This window comes from Phacochoerus africanus, chromosome 1 (genome assembly GCF_016906955.1).
Source record: "Phacochoerus africanus isolate WHEZ1 chromosome 1, ROS_Pafr_v1, whole genome shotgun sequence".
In the NCBI taxonomy this organism is placed as follows: domain Eukaryota; kingdom Metazoa; phylum Chordata; class Mammalia; order Artiodactyla; family Suidae; genus Phacochoerus; species Phacochoerus africanus.
Genome location: NC_062544.1, coordinates 277,557,200 through 277,562,816, shown reverse-complemented (window position 1 = coordinate 277,562,816; position 5,617 = coordinate 277,557,200). Strand labels below are relative to the sequence as shown.

The following is a 5,617-nucleotide window of genomic DNA, read 5'->3' as shown; positions in this document are numbered from 1 at the left end:
TTATTTCTGGCTTTTTGTATGATGCATATAAATACATAATTATTTAACAAAAATACTGTCATGTTATACACTGAATTCTCTTTTGAGCCTGCTTTTTTTTTTTAAACTTATCAGTGCATTATGAGCCACTTGCAGCAACATGGATGGACCTAGAGAATATCATACTAAGTCAGAAAGAGAAAGACAAATACCATATGATATCATTTATATGAGGAATCTAAAATATGATACAGATGAACTTATCTACAAAATAGACTCAGAGATATAGAGAACAGTCTTGTGGCTGCCAAGGGGCAGGGGGTTGAGAGAGGTATGGATTGGGAGTTTGGGATTAACAGATGCAAACTATTATATATAAAATGGATAAACAACGAGGTCCTGCTGAATAACACAGGGAACTATATTCAATATCTTGTGATGAACCATAATGGAAAAGAACGTGTGTGTATATATATCTGTGAGTGTATTTACATATGTGTGTGTGTGTGTGTGTATAAAACTGAATCACTTTGCTGTACCACAGAAATTAACACATTGTAAATCAACTATACTTCAATAAAATAAATTTCTAAAAAACCAATGCATTATGAATATGTTCTCAGCTCAGCAAATTCTTCCCACCATAATTTTTAATGGCAGCATAACATTCCATTAAAGACATACTACAACTTATTTAATCCTTGTCCAATGGTTAAACATTCAAGCTCAATAATTAACTAAAAATAAAATGGAGCTGTAGGTTCTAATTCATCTGTCTTCAGTGGACATCTACAATTTAAGTTTCACAAGTGATTTCAATCAGTAGCCAGGACTGATGGCTACCGCCATGAAAGGCTACTTCTAGGATGTTCTCTCAGGAAACTTTTGGAGCTGGAATAAAAATAAGGAAAAATTTCCATGCCTCAAGAATGTCAGCAAACCTGGATTACATCAACTCTGTTGAGTCCAGGGTACACAGTGTTCTCACAGACCACGAAAAGCAAGAACATCAGTCCTCTTGTCAGCATCAAAATGGACCAACTTGATCTAGTGCTGCCAAGAGGGTATCAGCTTTATTTCTGATAAATACAAGCACTTTGAGAACGATACAGTGATGCTCTGCCAACTGGAATGAGTTATTTTTACTATCTCTTTCCCTTTTGTTGCTTCAAATAGTTGCCACGACACGACAGAAGGAGCTTGCGGTCTCTTAGGAGCTTGGATGTTGAAGGAATACCTACAAATGTAAAGACTTAATGATAAGTCTTTATAAAGTTTATAAAATTATGTTGCAATTTAGTTAAATTTTTAGCTGAACAAGTTTAATTTTTACTGAACATCCATACCAACTTCTTCTCCAATATGAAGAACAAAGTCATTTTAAAAAGTGAAAAACTGATTCGAAGGGAACTGGCTACAGCTCCTTGAAGGCGGAGTCTGTCTTGGTTGCCTTCATCCCCTGGAGCATCCATCATGGCCTCTAACACGCAGCTGAAGTCTGTTGAATGAATTAGTGCCTGAATGAAAGAATGAATGAATGAATGAGGAGATGGATGGTCCTCTATCCCACCTTAAGCCATAAAGTAAAAATGATCTAAATTACTCTGTCTTCCTGCAGATGTGCTCTTAATCTCCAAAGGTCATCCACCAATAATACCCTCCTTGGTTAAAAACTCAAAACCGATGGCGCTTTTATTCAGCCTTGCAATTCTATGCACAGATTCAAAAACCCACAGGAATATGTCACTGGCCCAATCTTCCCCCGAAAGTTAGTGTCGACGAATGATGCCAATGATCATGATGATGAAAGAAGCTGCAAAGAAGAAAAGCATTTACTCTGGGTCTTAAGAATTACAATTCAGGAGACACAGAGTCAGGAATCTGGGAAAGAGTGTTCCGCGAAGGAGAAAGAGTCAGGGGCTTACAAGACAAAAGAAAAAAAAGAAAAAAAAAGAAAAAAAACCCACAAGTTTGTTAAAAGTTGCCCGGAGAGAACTGTGATGGACTCTGACGCAAATCAGAAAATATGTGTCCTGAAGGAATCACAAACTGTTTTAGGGTAGGGGTCTGATACGTCGATAGACTGTCACGCACTTCCGGTAGATGTTCTGGATGACTTGATGACGTCAAAGATCAGATTCCACCGAGGCTGAGACATGCATAAGTCACCCATTCTCAGGGGCCTCCCAGCTCCACTTTCGAGACACCCCCCACCCCCCCGAGCAACACTGACTCCACTTTGATCTTCCTTTCCCAGGACCCAGGTAGCAAACTGAAAAGCCTCAGTATTCTTTTATCACTTCCCGGTCACAAGGGCGTCTGCAAGGTCATGGTAACTCATTTGCTACAGAAACGGTGCCTGCCTTTAAACTCGGGGCGGAAAAAGCCTCCTTTACACTCAGGTCCCCTCATCGATAGTGTTCCCAGGCTCTCAGCTCCGTGCAATCGGCTGTGACCACGGGGCTCACCATTATCCTTCTCCATCTTCCTGGTACTACAGTGTATCGCCCCAAACAGATCGCCAGCCTGATTCCCGAATAAGCTTGTTCCCCGCCCCACCACCGCCGTGTGCTTCTTTACTGACACAATGGTTGCACTGCCGCCAGGTTTCATCAACACTGTCTTGGGTGGTCCATCCAGAATGATGACATTAGTCCACAGGGCATTTCGAAATCCATGTGTCCCGCACATGGTCCACGTTCTGGGACGACTACCCCTCCTGCCTGTACACAGTCCATGCTCAACTTTTACTTTCTCTTTTACTACAGTGAACTAATTGTGCAAAGAAAAAAATATATATCATCTTCTTTTTCCTTATCATATAATTTCCTTTTTCAAACCAAACTCCTACAAAGCCTCCACTGTTCTCACATTTTCACGTGCACCCCATAAGCACACTCTTTTTTTTTTTTTTTAAAGTAAATAGCATTCAGTGCTTTCTTGTTTACCAGTATATCCTGAGACCCGATTGTTCTAAAACCACTCGCCTGTCTTATCCTGTAAACTCCCAGTTGAGAGCCCGGGTTCTGACTCACCAGATGTGGCCGCTCCCCCTGCAGGTGAGCTCCCTCAAAAGGGGCCGGTTCTGACAATAACCATTTCCCAGCTTTCAGAAGCCCTGAGGAAGCTCAGCTCTCCCTTCCCGGCCCCAGCTCAAGAAGGAAGTGAAAATAAGAATTAAAATTCCACAAGGAAGAATGGTCCAGGTTTGTGTTCCTCCTGCTTCTGTTAGAAAGACAATATTTTGTGAGATGGTCTGGAGGAGGCGAGCAAGAGCTCAAGGTCATGATACACTGACTCGGTGCCAGCACTGTGGCCAGACGCTATGCAGGAATTAACTCACCTGATCTGTACTGTTCCTACCTCCATTCCCCAGGCGAGGTTAGGGGACTCAGACAAGCCACCAGCCGAGCCACCAGAGTGGCAGGGCTGGGATTACATCCTAGGCCGTGGGGCTACATAACCTGCCGTTACCTCTGCAGGAAGAGCAGATAATGAGCAAACTGCAGGGCCAGAGCCCTCCCCTCAACGGTGCCCCCTCCCCAACCGGGGGAAGGACCCCCCCCATTTAGGAGCATGGGAGCTGCAGAGGCCTTTACATGAGAAAAGCCCCCAAACATGTAGTGTTTTACGGTGTTCACTGCTCTTCTCAATTTACAGCCAACCTTTTTATGGAATCCACAAACAGAAGAACGTTCTGCATTTATCATTTGCTCCTCCCTTCTGGCATCACTATCTCCTGGCATTGGGCACCCACTGAATGATAAAACTCTTCCCTGAACTGCCCCAAACCCAGGAAGAAAAAGAACTTTGATAAGAAAGACTTGGGTCCCCTCTAACCCAAGCGCGGTGTTCTCTAGAGCCTGCGGGGGTAAACGCCAAACCTGCTGCGGGAAGGGTGAGGGCTGAGGAGGAGGCGGGGTGGGTGCCAACTGCAAAGAACAGCAGGAGGAGGGTTCCTGGGGGTCCTAAGACTGGCTTCCCCCCCTGACACTGGGTGACAGGAACCTGTCTGAGCCCCCAGACACGAGGAGCCAGGATGTGAGCATCTCTTGGGAATCACTTCATTACCCAGCGTTTTTACGCGCTTGTGTGACTCCGAGGTTTGAACGGGCGGGCGAAAGCTCTAGAAAGAAACTGATTCCAAGGCCAGAGGCTGGGTTAACAACGCGAGGAGATGGCGCCCCCCAGTGTCAGAATGATGCTTTGGAAACCTGGGCCAGACTGAGCGCGAGCAGTGGGACCTTTTCGTAGGTGATGCCTCAAGGTAGGCAGGGTGATGGGCTGGAAAAGGCAGGGGAAGGTGCCAGTTCTCCCGGGGAGGTACTGTTCCCGCAGTACCTGGCTCTCCCTCTGCCGCCTTCCAGATCCCCGCTCTGGGCTTCAACCCACCTGATGCAGCTTTCTCTGAAGACTCAAAAATATGTTTGTTTTATCCACTCTTCCTCTGTAGTGGATGCCTCAAATCCCAAGAATAAACGGTTTAAAAGCAAATGGTCACAGCTTCTGGAGTCCCACTGTCCATTTTCTTCAATCCTTTTTCTTGTGCAAAGCCAGATCAGTTCCAGCCCAGTTCCTGCTGATGGGCAGGACTGCCCTGACACCCTCTGTAATGCCACAGACACGTGTAGAAAGATGCCAGTCATTTTTTCCCTTCTTTTCCCCTCTCTTTTTCTCTTTTTATTCATCAAATCTAATATTATCCCCATTTACCAAAGATTACTGAAAGGCAATTTTGTTATGCTCTATACTCTAAAGAGAATACAGGAGTTCCCACCATGGCGCAGCAGAAACGAATCTGACTAGGAACCATGAGGTTGCAGGTTTGATCCCTGGTCAGTGGGTTAAGGATCTGGCGTGACCGTGAGCTGTGGTGTAGGTCGCAGACGCAGCTCAGATCCTGCATTGCTGCAGCTGTGGTGTAGGCCGGCAGCTGTACCTCCAATTAGACCCCTAGCCTGGGAACCTCCATATGCTGCACGTGCGGCCCTAAAAAGCAAATAAATAAATAAATAAATAAAATACACACAATGTACAGAACCCATGAGAATATTCAGAAAATTCAAATTGATTCATTCTAGTGCCATTTCATTTTCCCATGCTTAAGGTTTAAATGGAAAGACTAGCTACATGTGATTTTCTACATCAGGGTTGTCAGCCTGGGTCCCCAAGACAGCAAGTGGCTCTGGTCTGCTCTAAAGGATCCATGTACAGGGAGTTCCCGTTGTGGCTCAGCGGTTAACGAATCTGACTAGCATCCAAGAGGTCATAGGTTCAATCCCTGGCCTTGCTCAGTGGATTAAGGATCTGGCGTTGCCGGTGAGCTGTAGTGTAGGTTGCAGACTCGACTCGGATCCTGCGTTGCTGTGGCTGTGGCGTAGGCCAGCGGTTACAGTTCAACCCCTAGCCTGGGAGCCTCCATATGCCGTGGGTGCATCCCTAAAAAGATAAATAAATAAATAAACAAACAAACAAACAATCCATGTACTGTTCTCAATATAAACTTGGAGGAGAAAAGAGCTGAAAGAAAGAGGAAATTGATGCAAAATTCACTTGAAGATAAATACATATGAATAATGCAAACATTTCCCAGGTCCTGTAACAAAATGCATGGGGAAAATCTGAACACCCTTTGCTC

The 5,617-nt window shown here is 44.9% G+C and overlaps 1 long non-coding RNA gene across 1 annotated transcript; it reads right to left on the bottom strand.

The window, feature by feature from the left end:
* Positions 1–685: 685 nt before the first annotated feature.
* On the bottom strand, positions 686–3,199 carry LOC125113648 (uncharacterized). Its single transcript, XR_007131522.1, has 3 exons — positions 3,015–3,199; positions 1,326–1,496; positions 686–1,216 (listed from the first exon to the last, which is right to left on the bottom strand). It is a non-coding gene; the product is annotated as an uncharacterized LOC125113648 (long non-coding RNA).
* Between the last annotated feature and the right edge of the window lie 2,418 nt (positions 3,200–5,617).